The sequence below is a fragment of the Dicentrarchus labrax genome, unplaced genomic scaffold, assembly GCF_905237075.1.
Source record: "Dicentrarchus labrax unplaced genomic scaffold, dlabrax2021, whole genome shotgun sequence".
In the NCBI taxonomy this organism is placed as follows: Eukaryota; Metazoa; Chordata; class Actinopteri; family Moronidae; genus Dicentrarchus; species Dicentrarchus labrax.
The window spans coordinates 9,382,857-9,397,939 of NW_026136720.1; the positions used below are offsets into that span (position 1 = coordinate 9,382,857).

Here is a 15,083-nt window from a genome sequence, read left to right on the forward strand (position 1 = left end):
TCTTAAGACTCTTCATTGTCAAGTCTTGTTCAAGACGAAGGCCTGGTTACCACACAGTAATGACTGTGTGCTCCAGAGTGCACCAACTGTTGTGGCACACAGCCAGGCTTCAACACTTTGATGCTGTCATCTTGCCATGGCTGCCATTGATTCATCCTTTTTCCTTTGAAGTCCAGAATTAGCACCTATATGTTGTCACCCTGCATTTTTCAGAGAAAAAGACTTTTCTCATTGCTATACTTAGCTTTAGGTAATAATATTTAGCAATAACAGTACAGTAGGTCATGGATATCTACCTGCACACTGTCTCCAAAATTACTTTAATTCATTTTTTGTTACTCCCTGGCCTAAGGGGAGGTTAGAATACTGTAAGGTCATTAGAACACTATATTTAGCATTGGTGTTTTATATGACTTTTTCTTCCACAGAGAGAGGGAGACCATTTAGACACCTTAGGCAGTTGGCAGAGTGAGGATATGGGTTTAAAGGTAAAGTATAAAAAACATGTTTTTTTTATGTCCTGTATGAACTAAAAATACTTGTTTAGACTAGTATAATGCAAGCCATTGGTGCACAGGCCCCAGGGCAGGATTTAAACAATCTCCATATTCATCCTGGAAATGCTGAGGAGTCGATCTTGGACTCCTTCACTTTGAAACATTTCACAAAGGTTTTTAGTGTTAACAACACAGAAAGTTCCCTCTCTTTGCCATGACTCTGTTTTCAATTCAGGTCGTTAAAAGTGAAATTTCAATTTCACAACAAACTATGATTAAATCCTGAAGTCTAATATGATTCCAGCTGCCGTCCAAGGCAAGCTGTCTCTGATGCACTACATAAACTTTATATCCTATTGTATGTTCTTGTTCCATTTATCCAGTTTAGTTCACTTGCATGAGTATGTGATCTTATCACAAACTATCTTTGGAGTTATTTGCCATTAAGACGTTTCATTCTTAGCACTATAATATATTACTCCCTTTTAGCCCATCCCAGCCTGGTTGTTTTGCCAAATGTGTGTGATGCCTGACAGTCAGACCTTTTCCTGTGGCTTTTGAAATCCAATCACAGAGGCAGCTGTTTTGGCTTTTCTGTAACCTGAAGTTCCTGTGAGATGATGGTGTTGTTCTTCCTCCAGCCTGCTCTGTATGAAGGGTTTATTTAACCCAGTGATGTTTAGATATTCACCCATATATTCCCTTACTTTTAAACTGAATGTGTGTCATAGTCAATGCTTCCATATGCAACCAGAAAAAAACATTTGAAGTTCTCTGGCGTGATACAGCTCTTCTTGACAATCCTGCAGACCTCTCATTGAATTCTGTTGTATGTAATGAGCTGATTTTTTGCACCAAGCAGCACGTATCATTCTCATAACACACGCATCTTGTGTTTGTTAAGGTCAGTTGTCAAATTCAGTTTACAGTAACAGTATTCCAGAGAAATGATCTCTCCTTATCAGTTGTTTAATAGTATGTGGGTTACACTCAATGAAATGAATGATTGTAATACATGTGGGAGGAATTGAAAGAACTACCCTAAACATTTGCAAGACACAGTAACTTCAGTTATGAAATCAAGAGGCACAAAGGTTCATCCACCCAAAAACAGAAACAGAGAGCAGGGTGAGAGAGATGCTGTATAAAAAGGTTAGTGCCAAACTTTGCCTCATCTCTGTAAATGGACTGTACATTACAGCTCAACTCAGCCCCTAGTGGCTGGATAGAATACTGTATGCTTTTAGTAAATTCCACCTCAGTCCTAAATCCCAGTTTTAGATCTTGAAGCACAATCACATCTTTTTGCAGCAAAGCATGACTGACAGCCTGCCATTACTGTTTCAGTTTTCCTTATTATGGCCACTTTGTGCTATTTTTATGAATTTACTATTGTAATGGTAATGAAAATAGTTGATTATATAGTAGACAGTAAACAAACAACAGCTTTCAGATGTTGGATTAGTCTTTTCTCTGTCACTAAAGCCCCAGATTTAAGACATAAAACACCACAGAAGGGCTGTCCGTGTCTCTGGTTTTGGAGGATTAGTGTTTCTTAGCAATAAAGTGCACTGAAATGAGTTTGTCTCTCCTTTCTCTGTCATTCCCCCGACCAACCCTCTCCAACGGTCTCAAATCCCAACCCGGCCCGGGTTTTCACAGCCTACAATGAAGGCAGCCCATAACCTTAAGTACTGTTTTGTGGACTGTTTAAATTTGACACTATTATGCCAGAGTGAGGGTCTGTGTAGGTGTTTAATGCTAGTGCGGGAGATTGCCAAAAATCTGTATAAACCCTGCTTACATCATTATGTGATGCCAAGAAATTTGCTACCTTTTCTTCAACACTATGCAGACTTCTTGGTCTTTTTGTTCCTTTCTGTGATCTTTTGAATTGCTCTAAATCTTTTCTTCTAGTCGTAGTAGTTTTTCATGGTGTTTTGGAATAGTATTTGTGCTTGTCCCCGCTGTTCTTTTGCTTATTTGTGTTAAGCAATCGAGACTTTGACTACGAGTACTACTGGTGACTTAAACCTGTGTAACTTTATTTAAAGTCAGTCCTGTTTTTTTTTCTGTGAAAGTTCAAACAGGACACCATATGCAGGCGTGGCAGTCCTGATGGATGAAGTGATGTGCTGTGGTAGTGTCTCTTTCTAATTTTCAGCAAGATCAAGCATCATCTGTCTTTCTATTAACTGGAGCTTGACTCACAGCCTTTACCAGCAAACTAGCTCTCTCAGATTCTTGGGAAATCATTACTTTAATAATTGCTATTTCGTGTCAATGACCTGCAGTACAGTTTGACCTCCAGTGAACCTATAACTGTAAGTTGTTTATACTGTCTGTTTTTTTTTTATCCTTTGAGTAAATTCCACTGTGCCAAAAAACAAATTTCCCCTAATTACAACTCAATCTGAAACTTTGAACTTAACCGTTTTCACTCTTCTTTTACTTTTCACCTTTCTCTCTGTGTCATGGCCCGGTTTTAATTGGCAGACTTGCTAGAGCTAGGTTTGTGTGTGGTGGCACTGGGGGCAGGGTGCAGAGCTGGCCTGGGTTGAGCGTACCCAGCCCCTCATAATTACAGACAGTAAACAGCTAGTGCTTTTAGGCCTTTTTTCCACGTCTGATGGGTAGAGAGTTCACTTTGGCATAAGAAGAAAAGGAAGAGAGGATGAGAAGGAGGGGAAAGATGGTCTGAAGATGGACAAAAACTGTCATCCTTATTTTGGGTGTTGACAATAGAAGCAGTTTACAAACAGTTGGTGAGACTAAGAGACAGGTTTTTAGACACTCAAACAGGCAGAGACAGACATTGACACCACCTCCTAGAACCCAACATATACACACTACACACTACACACTTCTTGTGCGACAGTCTTTTGATGTGATTTCTCTTACGGTAAGTCTTAATTAGAAGTTCCAACAACCCCTGGTTAAATGTGTCTCTTCACTTTTTACTTTTCTCCTTAAAAGTGTCAAATTGATCACTCTTTTTCTCTATGTCTCTCTCTGAGTATGTCTGTTGTTTTTTCCGTCTGCCTCCCTGTCTGTGTCCTTCCCTCTGTGTCTTGCCCCCTCTCCTTAATGCTTTTTAAGTGTTTCACTGGCAAAACTGTTAACTTGAAACAACTGTGAGGCTGTGTACTCAATGTAAAATTTCAAAACAAACAGTTTGTGGATTCCAACCGTATGCTACTGTGTATGCCATCTCTCTCTCTGTCTCTTCATCTCCTTCCTCATCTCTCTCTCTGCCCCCTCTCTCAGTGCACTGCACAGCGCTGGCAGGCAGTGGGATGGGAGTTTTCTTTGGCCGTCTGCTTCCCCTCTCTTGGCTGGGACAGGCCCCGGAGCGTGCTACTGGCTGAGAGTGTGGAAGGGAAGCAGGGAGGTAGTTTGGGAGGGGGGAGGGAGGGAGGGAGGGAGAAAGGGCTTGGGAGGAGGGAGACTGGAAGGGTGGAGGCGTGGTCTGCAGCTGGTAATGAAGTCTTCTCTTTTCATCCTCAGAAGGCAGAGTGTGAGCGGACGGGCCCTGGGTCTGTGCGGCTTCACTGCTTTCTCTGCCTGTAAAGTGTGCCGAGCGTCAGTCTGCTCTGTGCTGCTCTGTGCTGCTCTGTGCTGCCTGTGTGTGTCAGCGCCCGTCTCCCACAGCTGAGAGATACAAAGAGACCGAGACGGAGAGAGACCACTACAGTCATGAGGCTTTCCCTTGTATCGGCTCCATAGCATTACTCTTGAGGTAAGACTACAGACTGTCTCCTCCTCGTGTGCTGCTCCTGCCTGTCTCTCTCTCTCACTCACTGCTCTCCTTTACTGTCTGTCTGTCTCTGTTGATTATTGATTGTTGTGGTGGGGGGTGGGGGTGTAAGGGGGGCAGTCCATTTTAGGTCCCTCCCACTTTAAATGTGTGTGTGTACCTATAGTATGTGCAATGGTAGATGGTAGGTGTGTTTTTGTGATTGTGTGAGCATACATTCACACATATACATACTGTATGTGTGTGTCTGTGTCTTTGCATATTTCTTGCACTGTTTATGTATGAACGCAGACTGAGTCACTGTTCAGTGAAAGGTTTATGTTAATGGTGATAAATGACTCCTACTGGTCAGTCAAGGAAGGGGGTCAGACTGGGGCTAAGACATTCTGGAAAAAGGAAGATCAGTTATGGGATGGGAACTTTTGTAAGAGTTGACTGGAAGTTTATATTCAATAAGAATTCTGATTTTCAGAATTTCTTTTGTTGTCGGGTAAATTTAATATCACTCTGTTGACTTGTATTGTTGATCTGGGCTATTGCTATTGTAATATACAACCATACAGTGATACTACCCCCTAATTTTAAATGAGCTGTTAAATGTTGTAGAGGGCGGTGTTACTGCACGTGTGTGTGTGTGTGTGTGTGTGTGTGTGTGTGTGTGTGTGTGTGTGTGTGTGTGTGTGTCAGGGGGCGCACGTGTGAAGATGTTTATTTGCACTGCTGATTGCATTTTAAGGCAGATGCTATTGGGCTATTGAGGCTCATCTCTGTAAATAAAAAAAGGACAGGAGACATTGTGTACTCATCTGCAGCCCAGTGACACCAGGCTTTGAAGTGATTTCAGTGGATCTGTCCTCCTCCCCGCTGGGCAATTCAGATCCGGCCTGCGACTCACTCACTTTCATCCACATTCCCTTGGAAATCCATCCATCTGTATTCTTTCAGTCACCTCCTTCCTGCTCCCCCATTTACCCTATGAGTTCTTGCACCCTGATACCCCTTGGTGAGGCTTTCACCTCCTATCAACACCTCTTGTATTCTCATAAGCTGTATTACTATGGTTTTATTCTCCATCCCTACTAGCCAGACACACTTCTAGGGAATGGGTCTTTCCGATACCTCTCCCGGAAAAAAACCTAAGCGACTTTCCATTAGTTTCTGCTGGGCCATGAGAATTATGGTTTCCCAAATGAATAGTGTACAGGAGCCCGGCTTAATTGAAAAAACACAAGCATGGTCTGCCATGAAGGAGACGGTCCTTGTGTCACTGTTGAACTGTGCGAATGTACTTTCCAGAGCTGGCGAGGGGGAGAGAAAGAGAGAGGAAAATACAAAAAGAGGATGAGATAGAGGACAGACAGAAGGCTAAGGCAAATAAAGTTATTAAATGAAAGTGTGGAAAATCAAATGGACTGATTGAAAACATTGTGGGTACTATGCAATGTAGATTTGGAGGCGAATGAAGAGGAATTATCAGGGGACACACAAGAATATAGAAAAATTATTTTGAAGCAACCCAGAAGAAAAAGAAAGCAGTATTGTGTGTGTAAACTTCCAGTTTGGCTTCATCTGGTCTGTCAGTCTGGACAATGTGTATAAAAGGCAATTCTAGTAGGATGGAATGGCAGAAGGAGGCCATCATGAGACTGTTTGCTGGTCATTAAACCCCAAAGGGCAACAATAGAACCCACAGTAAAACCTGGTTGATTGCAGTCCAGCTAACAGCAGTAACTCTCCCATGAGTTTCCCAACAGGGAGTCATCATAACATTTAACCCTACTGAAGCAGTCTGCTCGGCTGTGAGTGTGGCTGTATTGTAAACAGACCACCAGTGAGCCTTTAGGGGAGTTTGTTCTGTGTTGCTGCATTTCCCATATCAACAATACTTGACATATCCTATCAATATCCACCTTGTTATGTTTTACTGTGTCTGCTGCTTCCCCCTCCTCTGTCTCTCTTCACCCCCTGTAGTCTTTCTCCCACCCTCTCTGCTGTGTTTGTGTGACATGTTTGTGTGGCATCCCCATATGGTGATTGAGACCCTGTCATTGGCTCAGATGGCACATTTGTCACACACATGTTTGCCAGCAGCTGCTGTTGCTAGGGCTTGCGGAGCTGCATGGGAAAGCATCTCTTGTTGACTTCCTCACTGGGTGGCTCATTTGTTTGTCATGGCACCGTGACCCCTGACCCCGCTACCACCTCCTGTCTCTCGTACTTGATGCAACTCTAGACTCCCTGAGAGCCCCCTCAGACCCCTATCCTCCGCCATCACCACCACACTCATGCATGATTACCGGGAGGGAGAAGTATGGAAAGATCAACACTTGCAACAGTAGGTCTTATTTAAAGTAAGTCTTCTTAAGACACAGCCACAGGGATCCTGTGATGAAAATGTATGCAAGCAGGATGACTTCACTATAACCAGAGTCAGTGGAGATTTAAGTGTGAACAGACAGATACCTTCAGGAAGCTGATTTAATACTCCAAGGAGAGACACGTTCTATCCTTTTTATGAATAATACACATTTGCACTTTTAGCCTACCTTAATACCTTAAAGACTATTAATCATAATCCCCAAGCCAGTTACTGTGACTACTCACTCTAATTATCACATTAAGTTTGGTGTCTAAGGGGCATGATAATGAGTATAAGGTTGGTTTATTATCAGCTCAGCAGGTACTGCCCGGACCAGTCACTAAGGTTACATAAGACCAGGGAGGTTATTCATCCCTTAATTCCCACGTTGACTGATATGGTCATGACTTCTGACCTTTCTGTCTCAATCCTGACAGGCCTGAGCTGACTTTCATTAGGCTGCAATAGTGAAAGCTGAACAGTAACCTCAACCTCAGAAGAAAATTCTTATGCCAGTGGTTTAATCTGCCCTTCATCACCAGCGTTATGGTCTTAAATGACAGGTTGAGATGTATATTAAGGAGGTGATAAACAAAAATGCATCTTATTGTTTAAGTATGTGATGTTTGGGGGTTTCTCTGGCAACCATCTGAATCAGCTTGTCTTTGACACACAATGTTGTCTCTTCGAAACTCATTGCTTTGCTCCTATAGACGTAGACAAATGTATAAACGGTATATTTAACAGCCGTCATACAAAGATTGACAGAATTGCCTCTAGTAATCGAATCTGATCAGCATTTTCTCAGAAGTGATTTGTAGATATAAACTAGTGTGGCCATGCTTGAAAATCCCAAGAGACTTCTTCTTATTGTCAGACTGACATTGAATTTAATTATTAAAGACACTAAATGTGTGAGTCTATTAAATTGTCACTGCCATATCATACTGTTTTCCCTTCAGTTCTACTGACAGCTGGCATCAGTGTACTAGATATTCCCCTGGGGAGAAAAAGATATGTGATGTGGCCCCTGGGAACAGCACTCCTCGCTCTCCATGTTGTGTTGTTACTTTGTGAACAAAAAAACACAACATCAGGAAGGGGAAAGGGGAGAGAAGGCATTACTTCTTACTGACATACCTGAATGGCAGGAGTTTTGACGGCATAATACATAATCGGATTTAGATTTCATTTGACAGGCGACCCAGATTGACTCCCAGACACTAAAACTTTGGGAACATCAGAGTTGGTGGGAAGAGCTTTTTTTTCTTTTCAATAAACACATTAGAATGCCAAACCTTAATTTCTTTCCACATATAATTTTCAGTTAAATTTAGATACATAATTGAAGAGTTGCCTCCATGATTAAAAAACAACATTTTGTGTGTCAACTGATCATAACAGAAATATATAGGCCTGTGTTAATTCTTGATTTACAAGCTCTACTGATATAAAGAAACGTTGAGCAGTATCAGAAACCCTCTGTGTATGACAGATGCTATCTGTTTTAAGAGTGATAGTAAGTTACAGTCATATGTTTTGAATTTTAGTGGGGGGCTACTCATCTTGCTCTTCTGTTTAGATTTGGATCATGGATCATGCATCAAACATGAGCTATAGTCGAGTTGCTATAGTAAAAGACATTATGGTATGAAGTCTACAAATGTGTTTTCGATTGAGCTGAGGATGGAAACATCAAAATTTTTAGCATTTTTAAAACAGATTTTCATGATCTACATTGTCATGGTTGATATCTCTACAGTGTGAATAGATGTTTTTCATTATTTAGGCTGTAGATATTGAGGGTACGACAGCATGATTAACTTAATTCGGATCTACTTAACACCCATAGCTGTCTGGTTATAGACAGTAAAATTAGCTACATTTAGCTCATAAAGCCAGTACTGCAAAGAAAGTTTTGTCGAAACAGCCTTGTTTAAAATCAGCATGCTCTCAGAATAGAACTGCTTGACCTAGCTATACAGGTCTGTCTCCATCCTCAAATTGCACAGCACCATACTTAAGGCATGAATGGTCTCATCTGACACAATTTTAAAGGCCCTCTAAAATAAGAAGGTGCAACAGTTATCAGTTATCACTTTGTCCTCCATCCTCTCTGGTGTCCTCGCAAGCTTGTGACCATTTAGTTAGCTCACACCTAGAATTGGGCCTGTAAATAGGACTTTGAGTCTGAGGCTTCTTAAACTGAGCAGACTCAGTGTAGTGCAGATGTAAAACACATGACTTGCGGGAAATGATAGTCCCTCAGCTCTTTCACCACCTCCTTCCTCGCCTTGTATTCCTCCCTATCTTTGTCCTCCTCTTCAAACAGGACACATTCAGCATATTTTCCATCCTACCATACGTCTGTTTGTCAGGTCACACCTTCAATCTAAAAGGCCCCCTGAACTCCCACACAAATCCACTCACAGATTTGCTGACTGATGAATGTGTGTGTATTAGTGTGTGTATGTATGTATACCGTATGTGTGTATTGTTGCATACATTTTTGGCATTCTTGACTATAGGTTTAAGTACTTTATCTCTATCAGATTGTAGGTGGTATACTGTCTACTGACAAATAACTGTTGGATCAGCCATCATGTGTTTATTAGACACTTTATCCAGCAGGCAGAAAATTGGCCTGAATATTTGCCTGCTTCTCCGCTCCTTCTGCTGCGTGAATGCAGGCCCAGCAGCTCTGATTGCTTCTGACAGTGACAACAAGAACAGGCTGCCTGAGAAGACTTTCTGGAGACCTCCTCCTGCATCTGCACAGAAAAAAATGAGCCAAAGCAAAGAAAAAAATTGCTTTTCTCTCTAAACTTTCCGGAACTTAGAGGTTATAGAGTTAAAGTTGGGTTACCACCATACAAGTAACACAGTGGTTGATGGTTGTCTGTGGGAGTTGTTTGATATTAGTCAGTATTGGTGGACTGTACTGTAATTTTCAATGAGATTAAAATAGACAAGAACAGACATCACTGCACAAAGTGCTTCAGATTTTCTTTCTGTCTGATGCTTGGGTCTGCAGTAGTGACATCAGGTCTTTTGGGGGAGGGAAGAAAGGGGAATCACCAGTAAATTATAGTTTAGGCACATCCCCAGACGCCTTGGCCAGGGTCCTGGAGCTAAACAGCTTTCGGACTGCTTTCCCTTTCTCAACCCCTTTTCCGCTACATTCCTGCTCTTCCCCTCTCACTCCTGGGTTTCGCTCCAGATGTGGCATTGTTTGGACACATTTGTTTTGGGCTCGGGCCGGTAGACCTGCGCAGAGTCTGATGTCACGCTCTATTTAAAGGGAAAGCCATGAGAACAGGGTGGAAAGGAGCGCGCTGTGGTCTCACTTCAAAGCTTCTGTCTAGGACTACTGATGACTGTCATCCATGGCACAGCAATCTGTGTCATGGACAGATGACCACATTCATTTTAAGTGTTGACAGACATGTCATTTTGAAAAGGTTCAGAGAGGAGGCACCACTTTTCACAAAAGAGAGATTTTTTTGTTTTGTTTTGTTTTACCTCACACACACTTTACTGAAGTTATCTCAGTTTTGCAGTTTATTATTTTGAATAATCGTTTATGGTATAAAACTTGAAACATGATACCATAGTTAGATGAAATGAAAAGATGTGCCCTCAATTGAACCAACAAACATGACAGGGGTTTTATGGGTCAGAGGAGTCACATGCTGCCTAAACTTTCATGCCTCTCTAATTAGCTATGTCAGTCAATGAACCTGGCACCTCATGCCATTAAAGAATGGGGTAATTAATCTCTTTCTGTCTGTGTCTCTCAGTGTGTGAGGTGTGTGTATGAGCATAGTGTATTCTGCACCGGTCTAAATACGAAAGAATTCATTGTTTTCCAGCTATAGGGGAGTAAGCACCTTTTCGTCACAGAGAGGATGAGGGGATCTTTTCCTCGATGACTGAGCTTATTGTGCCTTCTTATTTAAACTGTCAGCATAGTGGAGACTCTGCTGTCAGATTCCCCATGGGAGCTCTGCCTTCAACACTGTTTGGCCTTCAAACACACATGTATTTGCCAGGTCCTCTCTAGTGTCCTCGGTTCAAACAGCTATAAGCTCTAACCCTGCTGAATATTTCCGGTTCAAACGGGCATGTTTGCTATATCTTCATCCCGCACTGTTCCCTCCCCTTGCTCCAGAGTGTTTGCTCAAGAAGTTCACAGTGGCTTCTTGGCCTTTCAGGAGTTGAAAGCTGGAATGACATGAAGCGCTAGCAGATGATGGCCGTATTTCCATTCAGTCACATTACACATGCACACAGAGAAAGGGAACGCAGAATTTGGATAATGTAGTCATCAGTCACTGAAATCAGTTCAAAAGGTCCATATCTTGACAATGCTAAGGTATTTTTCCAAAGGGTTGTTGCTGTTATACCACCAAATGTTTTATAGATATAGATCCCTCAGGTTAAAAGGTAAAACTGTCATCCTATGAAAACAGAGTCTTGAATGTTTTTAAAAGCATTGCTTTCCTTACCTGTGTTGTATGACAGCCTTGAAAATGCAGGTGTTCGGTCAGACCTTTTTCTGTTTTAGTCCAAATATATTTCAGGAGCACCCCTTCAAAGAAGTTGGCAATGCAGATAGAGTTTTCCCACTTTTGCACCACACATGTAATTGTGCTTTTGCATTTTGAGAGTAGTTATATATAAATGCAGATGTTTTCCACACAAAAATGTGGGTCTCTGTGGGTCTCTCTCTCTCTCTCTCTCTCTCTCTCTCTCTCTCTCTCTCTCTCTCTCTCTCTCCCTCTCAAAGTTCACTACAATGCAGTGCCGCTGTGGTCAACATCAAAGACTTGGACACAGACATGTTTACACACTTGCATGTGCAGACATGCAAACAAACTTTTGGATAATTTATATTTACTTCCATACAAGACCATAAAAGAAAAAGATGAAATCAGGAAAATTCTCTAGCACGTGTGTCCTGTCTCACATACACACTCACAAACAGTTTCTCTGGCTGTGATCCAGTGCAGCACCCAGTGTTTCCTCCAACCATACGTATGAGCCAAGTATTACACATAGTGAAAGCATAACAGTTCAGCCCTAGGATCATAAGGTCAAGCACATCTAGGTGATCAGTGCTTCCGCTCTAGATTCTGTTTATGACTATGTGTATACACACCATGCAGTCTGTCAGACAACTGTATACACCCCACACCCAGCCTCAAGCTCACACAGCTGGCACAGCCAAACATTCACAGAGTCTGTTTTAGGAGGAGGGTTTGTGTATGTGTGTGTGTGTGTGTGTGTGTGTGTGTGTGTGTGTGTGTGTGTGTGTGTGTGTGTGTGTGTGTGTGTGTGTGTGTGTGTGTGTGTGTGTGAACTCCCTCAACTTAAAGGATCTTCACCGCCACCCACACACTGCAATTGCAATTGTAATCCATACAAGCATACACACTCACAAACTTAGACACAGATTGACATGTCAGCTAACACTGCGTGGGAATGTAAGCTCATACAATTAATTCTCAATTCTGGAAACAAATTTAGCCAGACTGGATTGGATTTATTTATTTTTGGCAAAATAATAGACTGATTGCTTTATATTTCTTCAGTCAGAGCCAGAATGCCCATTGAAATTTTACGGTCTCTCTATCTTGATCTAAGACAGCCTGTATCTCTTAAAAAAGCTCTTGACTGTCTACATTCCCCTCACATTCGTCCATTTCCCTTCACATGAGAGTGGATTGAGATGTATTTGTGCTGCAAAGTTGCAGGAAACAAAAAGAGAGTTGCAGGTCAGAATATACACAGTGGGAAAAATGAGGTTCGTTCACACAAACTTTTTGAGTGTGAAACACTCACTTTTCAAGGGTAATACACTTACTTTTTATAGGGCTGAAACAGGTGGCTGGGCTGTAGAAATGGGAAGCGCAGATGGGTGAAGTGACGGGGTGGAGTAATGACAAACTTAAGTGTAAATTAAAGTTAAACATTGTCATTTGAGGGGAGTGTCGGACTGGTTGAAATGTACCTTTAATTTTCTTGATTCTTTTATTCAGTTTTGCTGTTTGTATCTCAGGTTCTCCTTTTGTTTTTACATTTAGGAAAGTTGTAAATCTGAAGGGATAAAAAGGGAAATAATAAATCAGGTTATTCATGTAAATTTACCACTCTTCATCAGTGGACAGTCACATTTGCCGAACCGTAAATAAATAGTTCAATGATTGCAAAAGCAGGAAATCTATCTATCCAAGACAAAAGTCTCATTTAAACATAAAAACAGCCCTGGACGAAAAGTTTGGCTTCCTGCCACAGTGGCAGCAATCCCATTTTATGCAGCATCTTTTACTCTGCCTCACCTATTTGACTTTATGGACTGGAGGATTGTCATTTGCATCAACCCAGCCGACCGAGTCTGTGTGTATGCGTATGTGTGAGAGAATTTATATTTGTTTGTGTGTAGGTTTGTTTGTGTGTGCAGCCTTACACACACTTACATGTGTTTTTGTTTAAAACACCCCTTGTGGTTTCTCATGGCTATCTGTTGGTTATATCTCTGCAGTAGAAAGTTCGTGCCCACCCCTCGAGATTCAGCCTCAGCATAGTAGTGTATATCTCATTTCCGTGTTTGCATGTAGCCTTAAACTGCCAAGGAGAAGAAAGGGATTTGTTATGTGAACCATGTGTTACTGCTGACGCAGACAGGAGAGGTTAAAACAGCGGGGAACTCAAAAAGGGTTGCTTCATCTTCCAATCTGTTTCACTTCCCATCTGATGTCAGACATGGGATTGACAGTCTGCGAGATGCTATCAGCTCGTAGACGACCACTGAGGCCTAAAATGACTACTGATACTAGAGATTAGTTTGTTTCTAATCTATATTAGCCCTCTAAGTTCTCCTTGAGGCCAGGATAGCAAATTAACTTTGTATATGGTATACAGTATTTCATACTACAGTACATAGTCCCACTTTGCTTATTATGTTGTAAGAAATCTACCTTCTTTATTTTTAGAGAGGTGACTTTGAAAAGCTTCCGTCTTTAACTAGATCTGGTGGGTGGGCGTGTGCAGCTGGGCTAAACTAACAGAGCTTCTCCCTGTGAGCCACAGTGGTATTACAAGTAAATACAGCAGCTACAGATAGTGTACCGAGGCGGATGTATTCACAGATTATGGGAGTGATCCACTCACAGTGGGCTAACATTGGGCTCATCAGTATGAGGTACAGTGGGTTGGTGCTGATTTGGGTTGTGTGGTATTTATGTAGCCCTTGGAAGGCTGTCCTGCTACATGTTAACACAGTATTGAATCATCTCATGCCGACAGCATTATCATAAGGATGTTGACTCTGGAAAGCTACGTATGGCTCAAATTCTTCCAAAAGTGTCATCATGCCATAGTTGTATATGGATTTTGCAGACATTTAGAAAATAGACAGAACCCCTGCAATTTTACAGTATTTTACAGCATTACCTATGATGTATAAATGTGGTTAAGCAGTTTAGGTAGAAGTTGATGGATTTAATAACTTAAGAAAGATCTTTTGGCTGGGTAGGAGATTTATACTTTTTTTTTTTTGTTACATATTTTGAGCAGCACTTAAGAAGAGCAAATTACATCTGAGGCTGTCAACACTGGTGTATGAAGCAGATCAAGTTATTAACTTTTCAACTTTGCAAGTTATTGTATGTGGCAGCCAGGCCCACTGAAGGAATACTTCTGCCTGAGACCCTGGCTTAATGAGAATGTTTTCTGCAGGAGGCACAGCTCCAGGTATGCTAACAACATAAATGCTCTGTAGCCCTGGAGCAGAAAGGTTTTTCCTGCTGCAGGTCTGAAAAAGGAAACCTTGGGCTTTCAGATTTCTTCTAACAATAGAAAGCCTAATAGGCAGATCATCGCCCGGACCACAAATGCCTCTTTCTCTTAGGTACTTTTATTTGAGAAGCTTAAATACATCTAAAGAGCTTAATTGTCTTGTAGGCACAGGCGTACACCTGGGAGGGGGCTAGGGAATCCCCAGACTGTCTTACTATCAGCAGAGAACACTGATGTTATCTTCACTCTCCCTGCTACTGAACAACTACTTTTCTGTCTTCTTTCCCCTTCTGCCACTCTTCCTGTCTTGTCTCCAGACATAAACGCAGACCCCCAGTCTCTGATGCTCCAGGGAAAGCCACCTTACTCCAACAATATTAAATCCTCCAGGCTCTGTGAGATGCTAGATTGCCACTGTGGTCCAGGCACCTCCTTTGGCTAGAATGACAGACTCAGAGGGGAGCAGCAAGGGAGAAAGAGGGTGGGCAACGCAGAGGTATTACTATCAGGTTTCCCTCTAACTACAGCAAAGACTGGGCCTGAGCCAGAGCTGCCACAGGGCTCTTCATATTCCCAAAGGCAGTCATGTGCATTCTGCTTATGAAATAACATGCTTGGCCTCAGCTATTCTATTTCACGGAAGGAGTTCCCCATTATTGCTGACATTTTG

General features: G+C 41.9%; 1 protein-coding gene across 3 annotated transcripts in view; it reads left to right on the plus strand.

The window, feature by feature from the left end:
• LOC127353510 (zinc finger protein 469) overlaps positions 1–15,083 on the plus strand; it is a 184,827-nt gene that overhangs the window by 138,968 nt on the left and 30,776 nt on the right. For 2 of the 3 annotated variants that reach the window (XM_051382764.1, XM_051382763.1), the window contains one exon: positions 4,005–4,236. The exons of the other annotated variant lie outside the window; for it this stretch is intronic. The gene's annotated coding sequence lies outside the window, so the exon portion shown is untranslated. The remainder of the gene's footprint in view (positions 1–4,004; positions 4,237–15,083) is intronic. 3 annotated transcript variants of the gene reach the window in all.